The sequence below is a fragment of the Haliaeetus albicilla genome, chromosome 27 (genome assembly GCF_947461875.1).
Source record: "Haliaeetus albicilla chromosome 27, bHalAlb1.1, whole genome shotgun sequence".
In the NCBI taxonomy this organism is placed as follows: Eukaryota; Metazoa; Chordata; class Aves; order Accipitriformes; family Accipitridae; genus Haliaeetus; species Haliaeetus albicilla.
Genome location: NC_091509.1, coordinates 17,646,572 through 17,659,418, shown reverse-complemented (window position 1 = coordinate 17,659,418; position 12,847 = coordinate 17,646,572). Strand labels below are relative to the sequence as shown.

The 12,847-nt window shown below is 41.7% G+C and overlaps 1 protein-coding gene and 1 long non-coding RNA gene across 4 annotated transcripts in view; one reads left to right on the top strand and one right to left on the bottom strand.

Moving 5' to 3' along the window:
• Window positions 1-7,278, bottom strand: part of FAM13B (family with sequence similarity 13 member B) — a 51,678-nt gene extending 44,400 nt beyond the window's left edge. For 2 of the 3 annotated variants that reach the window (XM_069772704.1, XM_069772706.1), the window contains exon 1: window positions 7,108-7,278. The gene's annotated coding sequence lies outside the window, so the exon portion shown is untranslated. The remainder of the gene's footprint in view (window positions 1-7,107) is intronic. The other variant, XM_069772705.1, reaches the window with a different exon arrangement.
• A 67-nt stretch (window positions 7,279-7,345) lies between these two features.
• Window positions 7,346-11,050, top strand: LOC138682349 (uncharacterized). The gene is made up of 3 exons (XR_011322450.1): window positions 7,346-7,455; window positions 7,789-8,920; window positions 10,698-11,050. It is a non-coding gene; the product is annotated as an uncharacterized lncRNA (long non-coding RNA).
• Window positions 11,051-12,847: the final 1,797 nt, after the last annotated feature.

Below are 12,847 nucleotides of genomic sequence, written 5' to 3'. Positions count from 1 at the left end.
TAGCAAACTTCAGTGATATTTTGTAACATATGAAAAGTAAAAAACTAAACGTTAAGATTTTTAGATAGGAAAAAAGTGTGTTATAGGGCAACAAAATTGCTTGTCCCTACTTCTCAGGAAATACACCTCAAGTTTAGACTTCAGCTTTCTCAGTCCACAGTGCTGTTATCCTGTGAGCCACCCACGTGCCTGCACACAGGGTCCTAACAGAAGACAAACACATCCTCCGGTACAAAGAGGATCAATGCTCATTTTCTGCAATACAAGAAGGTTTATTTACAAATAGAATTCCACAGAAACATTAAGGTGTCTCAAAGTTTTTCACTTCTTGTGCTGTATTTGATAAATAAATAGAATGCATTATGTTACTTATATGACTTACTTATAACTAGACAAAATCTGTGATGTCCCTCTGGATGTATGTAGGACACATACTTTTAAATCCAACTAAAGAATTAATTTTTTAAGGTAAGTTTGAAATGTTCAAAGTTATAACAGATTTTAAGAATTTCGAAATGATGGCCTAAATTTATGACACAGATTCCAACTTGGAATCACAGAAACTTTCCTCATGTAACGACATCATCCAGAGCCAGCTGCCAGGTGTGAGCATGAGCAAGAAGGCTTGCCTGGGAAACTTGTCTACCAGCTCGCTGTAGAACACATAACCCCATTTAGCTACCACTGTACTACACACTATTTAATTTATATTTTTCAAAATATGGCAACCAGCACTGCTCTTTGCTCTTCAGTTTTATCAAGATAAAAGGAAACAGATTTTTAATTTTTTTAAATGTAACTGCATGATCATAACCACTGACAATAACTGACAATTTTTATGCCATTTGTACACTCAAATTACTGTTAGCATTCTCAATGGATGAAACGCTTTTGGGCAGAAGAGCCTTTGCTCATCTGATTTTCAGCTTTCGTTCAACTAACAAGTAAAAATAGAGTATTTTGCCCATTTGAATTAATCCAGTCAAATTGAAAAGATGGCCAGGTTGGGACAGGGGACACAGGAAAGTTAAAAAAAAAAAAAAAAAAAGAAAAACTGAAAAAAAGGCCACCCCAAGCTTTAAGCAAACAAACAGAACACTACCACAAACTCAGGGGACAGAAAAGGACAAACGATACTTGTCTCAAGAACATAGTTAAAAGCATGCAGAGCTGTGCAAGTACTTGAATACAAAGAGACACAAAATATCCCCCATGTAAAAAGAATAATCAATTTTAAAGCTACATTTAAGTACCCATTAATATATTTGAGTAGTCAAAAATTATTTAAAGAAAGAAGCTTTAAAACCATAAAGATTAGCTTAAAATAGAGTCTTAAAGCAAGATTTCCTCTTTTTGACTGTCAGTGAAATCAGCTACTGAAAGGCATTTTAGTCAAAAGTCTGGACTGGCAAATCAGACAATTGGGCTCAATTATTATTAAAGTTTAACAAGCTGGTCTTCTTAAGAATACATTCCCCATCCCCATAAAGGCAAAATGTTTTAAAATACACGTAACTACAGAATTTAACTTGCAGCATTCAGGGAAACCATGTTAGAATAAATGCCTTTTCAGGCAGATGCGACTTTCCTGCTCCCTTCATTTCTTGGTATGGTTATAACTCCTCACCAATATGTTTGCTTTCTGGTTAAATAGGAATCAAAAGGAAACAAGCTTATTGCAGTTTTGCACACAATCACAAGAGGAATCAGCGAAAGCATGAACACCAGCTCTTTAATTAATAAACTCACTACCTGCATGTATATGCCTTCACATGTATACACTCTCTCTCACACACACACTGGACCTCAACTCAATTAGCTGAAATGCTCCATCATCTGCCACTAGCACTTCTGAGATAGCCTCAGAAAATACTCAACTGATAAAATACTGGTTATACTGACAAAGCAAATAAAAGCACAAAAAATACAACATCAGGTTTAGTAGAATGCAATTGTAATGCAATTTTTGTTTCCTGGAAATGCAATAGTAAGGCTTCCAATTTACAAATTAGAACAATTTAAATTAAGTCTTTATGTCCTTACCATGGAAGCAAGCAACAAAACAACTCATAAAAGCTCCTCTGAAAAAGCTATTACTAAAATTGATAGAATTTTTTATTTTATTTTTAAAATTTACAAGTCAAGAAGCCATAATATTGATTAGTATTTATTTTCCAGTCATTCAAGTTTAGTCTTCAATTTCAGCTGTCAGAAACTGATTACACTTTCTCTGAAAAAGCCCATCATCAAATACACATCTTCACAAGAGGCATATCCTATCTGCATCGTCACAAGAGGCAGAAAAGCAGACAGGCTTTAGTTAGACTAAATGCAAAATTCAGGAAAAAAAAACCCCTACAAAATTTGAATTTTAAGAAGGAAATTAAGCGTTTAGCAACAGTATCGCAATACCATCGGTAAAGCCTCAAATACAGTGACTGATTTAAGCAACATTCAAAAAAATTTTACATTTTACAAGAGCAAGCTGAGATCACTAAAACATTAGCTGATTTTCAAGTGTTTTGATATGCAAAGATAACATTCTACATTCACTTACTAGATAAAATCCAAAGGCTTTTTAACAGCATTACCAGCAACTCATAATCCTTCTACAACTATTCTGTAGCAAGAGGAATTAAATAAAACCATCAGCGATACCAGAAAAAAGTAGATGTTCGCTCACTGCTTCACACCCACCACTGAACACTGCCCGATTTGCTCAGTTGCTGCTGCCAATGCACATGTGCAGAATTATAAAGAAACTTCCTGCTTGCACAGATCCCATCACATTCTTAACAACAGTAGTTAATAAATAAAAAGGCTTTTGTATCTTGTGTAACAGCTAATTATATTCATCCTACTTGCCTCCCCCCAAACTAAAACTGTACTCCACCAACCGCACACATATAATTGCCACTACATCAGATAATACAGACCTTAATTGCAATGGCATTATAAAAGTACAGTATGGTAACAGACAGGAAGAAATTACCAGTAAAACTATGCAACTTGAGAGGTTCACATTATAAAACCAAAGCAGCTTAACAATTGTCGCTGCTGTTAGGACAGACTTTGGAACAGAAGTCAAGCTACCTCAGAGACACCAAAAAAGCAAACTATAAATATATAATGCACTTAATTTATTATACATAAGTCATCCTATTACATACATTTATCATCAGCTTGTTTCTCCCCCCCCCCCCCCCCAACCAGGTAAGCAGAAATACACATTGGAACTCAAAACATTACAAAATGTAATACATAGTCCATTTGCTATAGAAACACTGCCTCTGTCATATTGATGACCATGTGCCACCAAAATAAAGGACAGTCTTAGCATCCCCACTGAAGGAACAAGACATTTCAATGAAGAGTTCAATTCTGTAGCAATGACTCTTTGAATTGCAGGGGAAGGCGGGGTGGGGGGGCGTGGGGGGAGACTGCTAATGAGGTCTCCTCCACAACCAATTCTTGTCACAACTTGGTCATGACCAAATTTGAAGAAACCACCAGAAATCACAAGGTTAGTAATTACATTGCAGATTAAAATTAGGTAACCTGATTACATTAAAAGACTGACAAGACAACAAAAGATTTAATGAAATGTGAAGTTCAGCAAAAAGGGGAAAAAACCTTTCAAATATACACATTTAAAAAAAAAGAGCATAAAGGAAGAAAGAACCACATTCATAAGACTCCAGCTCTCATCTTTTCTATTTTGTCCAAGTATTATTATCCTACACAGCTGAGCACAATTTTAATCCTGAACACACTGCAGGGAACACTGAACAGAAGAGACGAACGAAGAGAGAAGCTAGCAAGACTGGAACCTGGACAATCAGCTCAGGGTTCCCACCAGATACTCTGTTCTGATCGAGCACCTGCCCCACCCAAACATCCTTACAAATGTTCAGACAGTGAAGAAAATAAAAAGCCTCTCAATACAAAAAAGCCTCTGCAACCACGGTCTTTGTTACAAGCTGTTTGAACACAAACATAATGCAGTACCTTTATTTTAAGCTCAAGGTTGTCATATTTTTCTTCTTTTAAGACAAATATACAGGATAAAATTTCATACATTCACAGGTGAGAGGCCATAAGAGCAGAATTGTTTGTTACTATCACAATAGAACTATTCATTTCACTATAATCAGAATACAGTCCTAGATCCAGCTGCAAAATATTACCCATTTCTTCTACTGAATGACTCCACCCATATGTTGCAAACATAACAGGTTTTTAGCACTGTAATCACCTTCTAAACTATGTTTTTTAAGACTTCAAACCAAATCAGCTTCACAAAAAAAAAAAAGTGTCTGGTAGAAGATGCAGTAACAAATACATTATCTTTCAGGCTGTAAGAATACACAGAATTCATCTGAATTGACTGAACTTTCACAAATCCCAAGAGTTGGCTATGTAGCAAGTACAAAACTACAAATCTGAATTTACTAAAGCCTTGAGACAGCTAATCATTACTCTCAAACAAAGTTTTTGCAGGTAAAATTTATAACTTACAGAAAATAATAGTCAGCGAGACGCTCAAAAATTAATCGCCCAATTTTACTAACTTTCAGGGAGCAATGCAAAATTCTTGTATTCTCTGCCTGAATATAATTTTGACAGGAGACATACAAGCTCTCTGCTGAATAACTGATATATCTGTCACTTCAAAAACTGCACGACAAGTAACAAACCTCCCTCTTTCACAGCCCTTCATAGAGGATTTAATATTCCTTCAATTCTGTATCTCCTCCTCAGATGTTTTAGATAAAGTGTTATTTTTTTGGTTCCTAAGTAACAGTCCTCACATCTGAAATTATTCATAAATATATAACTGGGTCTGCAATACAAGAAAAAAAGTTAAAAAGGTTTACCATCTTTCATCCTCACAGATCCAAATAATGAACTGCTCTGCAAGATGTCAATTCACACTCATCCCAATGGCTACTAGATTTTTGTTTTGTGTGCTAACATGGCAGCAAAAAATAATCTGGTATTACACACAGAATTTAAGGACAACTTGAAGGCATTCTCTTACCGACATCACTTCCTCTTCCTTAGAGCTGCAGCTTCTTGGGGGGGATGGGGGGGGGGGGCGGGGAGGGGTGGCATGGGACCCAAAACAACAAGCAAAAAAAAAAAATTCCAAACTAAAAAAATCACCTCAGACTTGTTAGGTTTTACTCACTTTCTAAAGAGCCCTAGAAAAGGGCATCACTGCTGAGCTATAAACATTTGACCAGAGATCAAAAGGTTGATTATTTGAAAAGGAAAAAGCCACCACAAAAAGCCTTCACACACAGAAAGCAGGGGGGTTCATGAAACTTACTAATGTCTGTTCCAAATGCATGGAATATTTCTTCAGCCTCACCTGCTTTTGCAAACATGCTGTTATGTGCAATAGAAAGAAAAGCTTCACTGCTTGCACAGGTCTCGTGTTATGAGCCACACATGACAAATGTTAAATTAAGTCTTTTAATGAGCTGTCAGAAAGTCCTCCGATGTTACAAACAGTGCATACAGCAAGAGCCCAAACTGACTAAGACTGAGCAGATAAAAACTATCATTTGCCAAACTCAGATGTTTTGACATGTTGTCCATATAAAAATTTGCAAGCATTAGAAATTCTCAGGAGTTCCTCCTAGTCAACTTCTTTGAATGTATCCATAAAACGCACTATGTGATTGATTTTTCTAAAATAATACCATAAATTTCCAGTTTGAGGCTTTCAAAGCATTGAGGTATTTGATTCATTACTGTAATGTTGTCAAGACAAGGAAAGGATAGACAATATACAAAATACAGACAAAGCAGATAAAAACAGAGATTCTAAACACCTTCAAATCTATGCAACAAAGAACACATAAAGCAATTTAGTACTAACAAGCATTAGAAAAAAAAACAAAATAGAAAACAAACAGGCCAATGAGACAGCTGCATTTGTTATAGTATAGGCCAACAAACTAGCTTTTTTTTTTTTTTTTATGCTGGCAGATTAAACTGCACAGAAGACAGAAAAACTTCAAACCTAAATGTTAATCCAGTTCAAGCATTTATTCCAAACTCACATACTAACTACTCCATTCCTGCGGACATTCAGAAACACATGCCTGAAAAAAATGAATGGTGTAGGTTTTGATATATTCACTTTCTTTTTTTTAAACAGGCAAGAGTGATGAGGTGGTATTTACTTTCTTCATTTGTTACCTTCCCCCGCCCCTTGAGCCTGACAGCAGTTAACAGATTTTGTACAAATCTAAAAATGCAGCCAAACGAAGGAACTCAAGAGTAAGAGAGTTGTGTAGTAAAAGTTCAAGTTGCAGTGTATGACTGCAGGGGTTTTTGTTGGTGGCTTTTTTCAAACCTGGAAGAAGTACCCTAACCCTGGAGCATCTCACGTTAAAGCAACTTTTTGCTAGTGAGAAGCATTTACGCTCAAATGTTTAAATCCCTAAGGAGCTTCCACAAACAATGGAAACCCACGCCAACAGATTCCTCAGAAGATACATTTGGTCACAGGCTGGAGCATTACGTCCATAAGCTAGCGTTCTTAATGCTAGCATTGCCTTCGTGTTCACAGAAGACTGTGACTACCCTTCTTTAACTTCTGGAACCAACTTTGCTGGCAGGGAGCTGCTAGGCTAATACTGTCAGCATGCCAAGTCCCGTCGCAAGGGTGGATGAGGCTGATCCACCGTGGGAGGAGGGAACAGGCTCGGCAGACAACTCCGCTGGAAGAGCCAAGAAATCCCTGCTGGCTGTCAGGGCTGCCTCGAAGGTCCTACCAACACAAGCGCAACCTGGGAAACGAACGCCCCACTTGACAGCTCCCTCCGAGAGCCTCTAGCAACTTCTCCACCACACAGCCCTGCAACGCGCCCGGCTCCGCCACCCCGACGAGGAAGTTCCCGCGCCCCTTATCAGCGCCGGTCCAGAAGGTTCCTGAAGCCTGGCGCGACACCCTCCCTGCCCCACAAGCCTCCTCCAAAGCCGGGGGAGCCCCTGCCCGGCCCGGCCGCTTCCCACCGCCCCCGCGGCTGAGGGGCGCCCACCCTCCCTCCCACGGCCCGCTCAGCCCCGCGCATGCGCCCCGCGGCCCCTCACCGTTGCCGGGTGACTCGCCCTCCCCGCCGTCCTCAGCACCAGCAGCAGGTTCCTCCGCCTCTTCCTACCCCGGGGGCCGGCGCGGGGCCTCTCCTCACCGCTCACGCTCTTCCTCGCAGGCCTTCCTCCCTCGGCCGCCGCCGTCCGCCGTCGCACCCCCCCACCCCCCCCGCCCGCTCGCCGCCGCCGTCGTCGTCGTCGTCGTCTAGCCGCGGCCGCCGCGCTACCGAGCCGGGCGCCGTCCGTCCGTCCGCAGAAGCCGCTCCGCCGTCCGAGCGCGCCTACCGCCAGCTGGGGGTCCCCAACGGTAGCGGCGGCAACTGGCGGAAGTGACGCGCTGACTGACAGGTGCAGCGCGCGCGGCCCCCCTCCCCTCCCTCGGGGGTCACGTGCTGCGGGGCGGGGAGGGGTCGCTGGTGGTGGTGGTTGGAGGGGCGGGGCCGCGCTGAGGCGGGGGGAAGCCGGTTCCCGCCGTGGGCGACGGTTCCTCTCAGGCCCCTTGGGCGGGAAAAGCCGCCTGAGGAAAAAGGGGGCTGGCGGCCGGGGGCAGTAGTCCGTTATGGCCCCGGGCTGCCCGGAGCCTCACCCGCTGCCACGCCGCACCCGGGAACAACGAGCAATGACCCAGGGGTTAATGGTTTTTTTTTTTTTTTTTTTTTTCTTCTCTTCTTAATCTTACAGTGACTCAGCCATCCGCCTGCCTCGGCCCGTGCGGGCTCAGGGGTGCCCGGAGAGCGGCCACAGCCATTAGTGTCACCTCCTGCTCTGCTACGGTTTTGCATTTCTTGTAACCGTATTAAAATATTTCCCGTCAATTTTCTGAATTAAAGCGTCAAAAGCTATCGCTCCCAAACATTTCCTGACTATAAGCACGCCAGAAGTAACGAAGTGCCCTCTGACAAAGAGCTAAAGCATTCTGAAATGCAAAATTTAGCACCCTTAAACTAAGTTAGCATAAGTTAGTGAGGAGATGCGAGCTTACACCAGAAGTGTTAAAAGCCGTGCCTGACAGTCTGTGGTTCCCACATGCCACGTTGAAACTACAACAGCTTTTTCTGTCATGCAGTGCCAGCAGCCATAGGTGATGGGTTTAATAAAGCATTTAAGGAAATTTGGATCTAGTTCGTAAAAATCCTCTCAGGAAAAGCTTTTCTTCCCATGAAAAACTGACAAAGAATATGGGAAAGGAAAAAAAACGACAGAAGTAGGGTGGGATTAATCGAAACTTCCATATTGCCATTAGCTGGGAGGGGTTTGTTGCAAGTTTTCCAACATGGACTCTAAATTTTCTCTAGAGATATATTTATAAGACTCATTAAGAGGATTTACATTTAGAATCCGAAGAAGAGAGAGTCACAATCCCACAGAAAATTAGCCTGGTTTTTAATCAGATCTAAAACTGCATTTTCCTGCTAGAAGACTTGGTATCATTAGGAGGTGCCATACAAAAACAATAAAATGTCTGGGGTCAGGGGAAACGACCTCTCAGGAGGTCTGTATTTGCTGTCGGTCTGCTTCCACAGCAGATTTCTCCCCTTGAAGAGCTAATAAAATTTCCTCGTATCAGGATGAGGTTTCTGAATTTGTATTTTGTATACATAGCTGTGTTCTTTCGGATTCGTTTAGCCTCATCAACAACAATAAAGATACTGAATCAGAACAAGCTGGCAATTTTGTTGATGAAACATGGGAGAGAGCGGACTCCAGCTGGCTCTTCAGCAGATATGTTGGCCAGTTGACAGGAATAAAACTGCAAGAAACCTGACACAGAAAACACACGCGGCGAGAGGAGACAGACAGCAGAGGCAGGCAGGTAGGCAGGCGCTGCACAGCACCTGTTCGCTGGTTTTGAGTCCAAGACAGTGGCTTCCCTCCACTGAACTGGCTCCGAGTACACCAGTTCGTGCCAGCTTATCCTACCTCCTTTCAAATGCTTCCAATGTTCCTTGCAGGGGGCAGACATATGCAGTCCCAGGCTGCCATTTTAGTCTTTCCTGCTCACTTTGTGTTCTCGCTGCCTGTTTCTGAAAGGTTGAGGAGAACCTGGGAGTCCTGGTGCTTTAGCCACTTTTCTAAGACAGTAGATATGGAGGGACGGGAGGTGCGTGGTTTCACCCCCAAAATACAGCTATTAAGGGTGTCTGCCTCTCAGATCACTGCTAAAAATTACAGTGGAGCAACGTGGTAGCTGTCCCCATCCATTTTCCACTATCTCAGGGCACAGCTCAAATTTTACGGTAGCATTTTGTAATTCTCCCACTTACATGATATGCAGACTGCCGCACAGCTCAGACACCCAGCCCAGCTTCAGCAGTCTAGACAAGACAGCGTGGAGCTCGCACAGGCTCGTATACCCCCGCCGAACCCGCAGGCACATGCAGAGCAGCCCCCGCGTGAGCACGGGTTGTGCAGGTGCATGGCTACAGTCCCACCCACATGTCAGGACATATGACAATGCACTGCCTTGCACAGTGACAAGGCCCCAGTGTGAGGCTGCTCGCAAGAAGAAGGACCCATTCCCCAGCTGCTGCACAGCTCCAGGAGCTTGGCAGATGCGTCTGGTCAGCGTCTGGCTCCTAGGACCAAAGAGCCAGAGTGCCACAACATCCCTGTCTCATCAGTAAATCCATGTCCAGAGCCACACCACGAAGGGTGAAACATTTCTGTAGCTCGGTGTGTTATCTTACAAGTCCAGCTAAGTTGCTCAGCCTAAAACTTTTGCAGAGATTCTGCTGCTAGGTGCTCACAAAGTAACTCAGTAGATCTGAAATTATTACTAGCGTAATTCCCTTGTTCTCAGGGAGAGCTATTCATGAGCATAAGTCATTATTACCAGTATATGTTGCAGAAGAACTGGAGCCATATTTCTTTCATGGGTCCCCTATGTCAGTCCTGACCTAGAATGACTTTAAAATAAATATTCTCTGAACGCTTTAGTTTCCAATTAAGTCTAGCTCCAGCAACAGCCCTGCATTACTCCTCATCAGAAATCGAAGCAAATGAAAGAAAAAGAGCTGTATCCCAACTGTGCTTACTGTTGTACAAGCCTTAGTACAAACTGAGCTAGAATAGTCCAGAACTTGAATCAATTTTGCAATGCCGTCCAATCCTTTGAAGGTTGATAGCCTGCCATGCAATCATTTACCTTCATACTGGGTCATTATCTTACCAGAAGGAAATGGAAATCTGATGCATAGCAAAGCAAGACACTGCTGTAATACCTGTATATTATATGCCAACAGTTTTTACTTGGAGGGAAAATTATCTGTGTGTCAGCAAAGTATTTGCTTTTGGTTTTAGTTGTCCATCTACAAACAAATTATTTGATATACTCTCCTGGACTTGGAAGTGCTCAATTTTTTGTCTTAAATGGATCTTATTGATACCTTGCAAAAATATTGACAAACGTGAGTCCTTTCAACACCAAAGAAGAATTAGCAAACAGTACCATTTCCCAGCTGGTTGCTCTGCAAAATGCTTTCCTTTCCTGCATATTTAATCCAGAAACAGAGACATGTCCCCAGACTGCGTCTTTACTTTGTTCCTTTTTTCCAGCCTTATAAAATTTTCTAACAAACATTCTGTTTCAGGATGGCCAGCACAAGACACTTGGCCGTGTTGGACATCCATAACTCTCCATGGAGGCTCTCGAATCAGCAAGTACCCAGTTCTTCTGACTCACGGTGTACAAAAGGGCACCTAACAATCAAAGTCCATTTTTAAAGCTTTGCCCTGTATTATCAAATGAAGCTTCACAACACTCAAGAAAACAAGTGAAAGAATCTATTTTACGGAAACAGAAACTCCAGCACAGAGAAAACCATTCATCTTTTCAAAGACTGTCTGCCATTACTAGACACATATGTAAGGATTTTTTTTAAACTGAATTCAATATCAAAGGCACATGTTCTATGTAAATGTCAGACATTTTTACTCATTTTTCTACCAGGGTTCTGTGATTAAAATAATCATTTACAGCATAAGATTTTTCTCCTACCTTTGAATACTTTTTGGATCTGAATCTTGGTTTTGGAAGATCTGTCTTTAAAGTAGAGATCTAGGAATATGGGGCAAACGTGGCTTTTAAAGGCTTGTTCACATTTTAATTGCATGGTTGCAGACTTAACAGGAGATAATTCCCTTCTTGAAATTCAAGACATTGAAAGGTTAATTCAATCTTCTCAGTTCCATTTCCTTCCTTCTGTTCCCCTTCCCACACTCCCCCCCCCCATCTGTAGACAGCTGAGTTATTTGAATTTTATGCAAGCTAGTATTCATCCAAAGGGAAAAATCATTCAATGTATGCATCAGACAAGCAAAATTACAATATTGCACACTTTCGGTTTTTACTTCCTATTGGCTTTTCTCTGCACTCACCAGTTTGGGCTGCAGACAGACGTGAACTGATGCCCTAAAGCTAGTCTCCACTTAAAAGTTAACTTGAATTAAAGCTTGAATATCCCTACCATCCCTTTTGAACTCCTGTTTGTTGCGCTCACAAGGATCTATACTGGAGCTGCTGTGGTGCTTTTACCTTGAGTTGGGGAAAGGCTACAGTTCAAGTTAGCACAATTTATCTGCTGCCAACACAATCACTCTCTGCCGCTCCCATGGTATTTCATGGTGTGGTCACTCACACTGAAAGTATACTAACTCCAGAGGAGTCAGTCTGAGTGTACAGAGCTCAAGTTAACCCTGTTATGAAGACATAGCCTTAATAAGACTGTAACTGATTTCTACACTTTATATTTATTTGCAAGGAAAAAAGCCATAAAAGTGGTCATTGAAAACGTTCTAGTTTGGTCAGGTTCTGAAGAGATAGCTGTTCACTTCAGATGCCGTGAGAGGAAAATAGTCGCCCCCCCCCCCTTTTTTTTTTTTTTTATATTTTAGAGAAGCAAAACGGCATTTAACATAGCATACTTGCAGTTTTCATTTAAACGGGCAGAAGTTAACAGATGTGGAACTTGCTCATTACCACTTTCTTACATAATTGTTGACCTTGTACATAGTGTATAATACCTATGTGTTTGCTTACTCTGGATAACAGCTTATAAAATTGGAAAATGATTTTTGGAAAAGATGAATCCCTTCAAGTAGAAATACAAGTTTTTATTCTGGAAATTGCTCACAGAGATCAGCTAGAAAAGATACTTTGCTGCCTTAGTCTGTTCCTCTGCTACAGCAGCCTTGTTTCTTTAAGCAGCTGAAAAACTTCAGGGTTTATCTTCTTTTCCCCAAAACATAAAACCTACTTAAGCTGCCAGGAGGTCCCAGGCTATTGAAAGTGGAATAATTTGGCAACACAAAGAGAAGTGCTGGTTAGGCACCCATCAAAACTACACCACAACCCTGTGTCCCAGAAGTCAAGGATACCACGCCTCCGTATCTACTCCAGCACAACGTGGATTGTAATGACAGACCCACCTATTGTCTTTTTTCCTCTGGACAAAAAGGAAATCTTAAGTTAATATCAGGTTAGAAGATCTCTAGATTTTATTATCTTTGACTACCTTATCTTGGATTATATTGGTTATCCATTTGCTGCACACTGGGTGCCACAATTTAATCTTCATATGGAATAGTGATTTTCCTTTTGTTTAAAGCAAAGAGCGTGAGAAATCCAACAGTGGATCATTTCATTCCAGGGCAGCCAGCTGCACTGAGAAGAGCCACGTTTGAGCACACTCCCAACACTCACCCAAGACTTCTCTGTCTTACTCTCCCTAAGTGCTGCTGC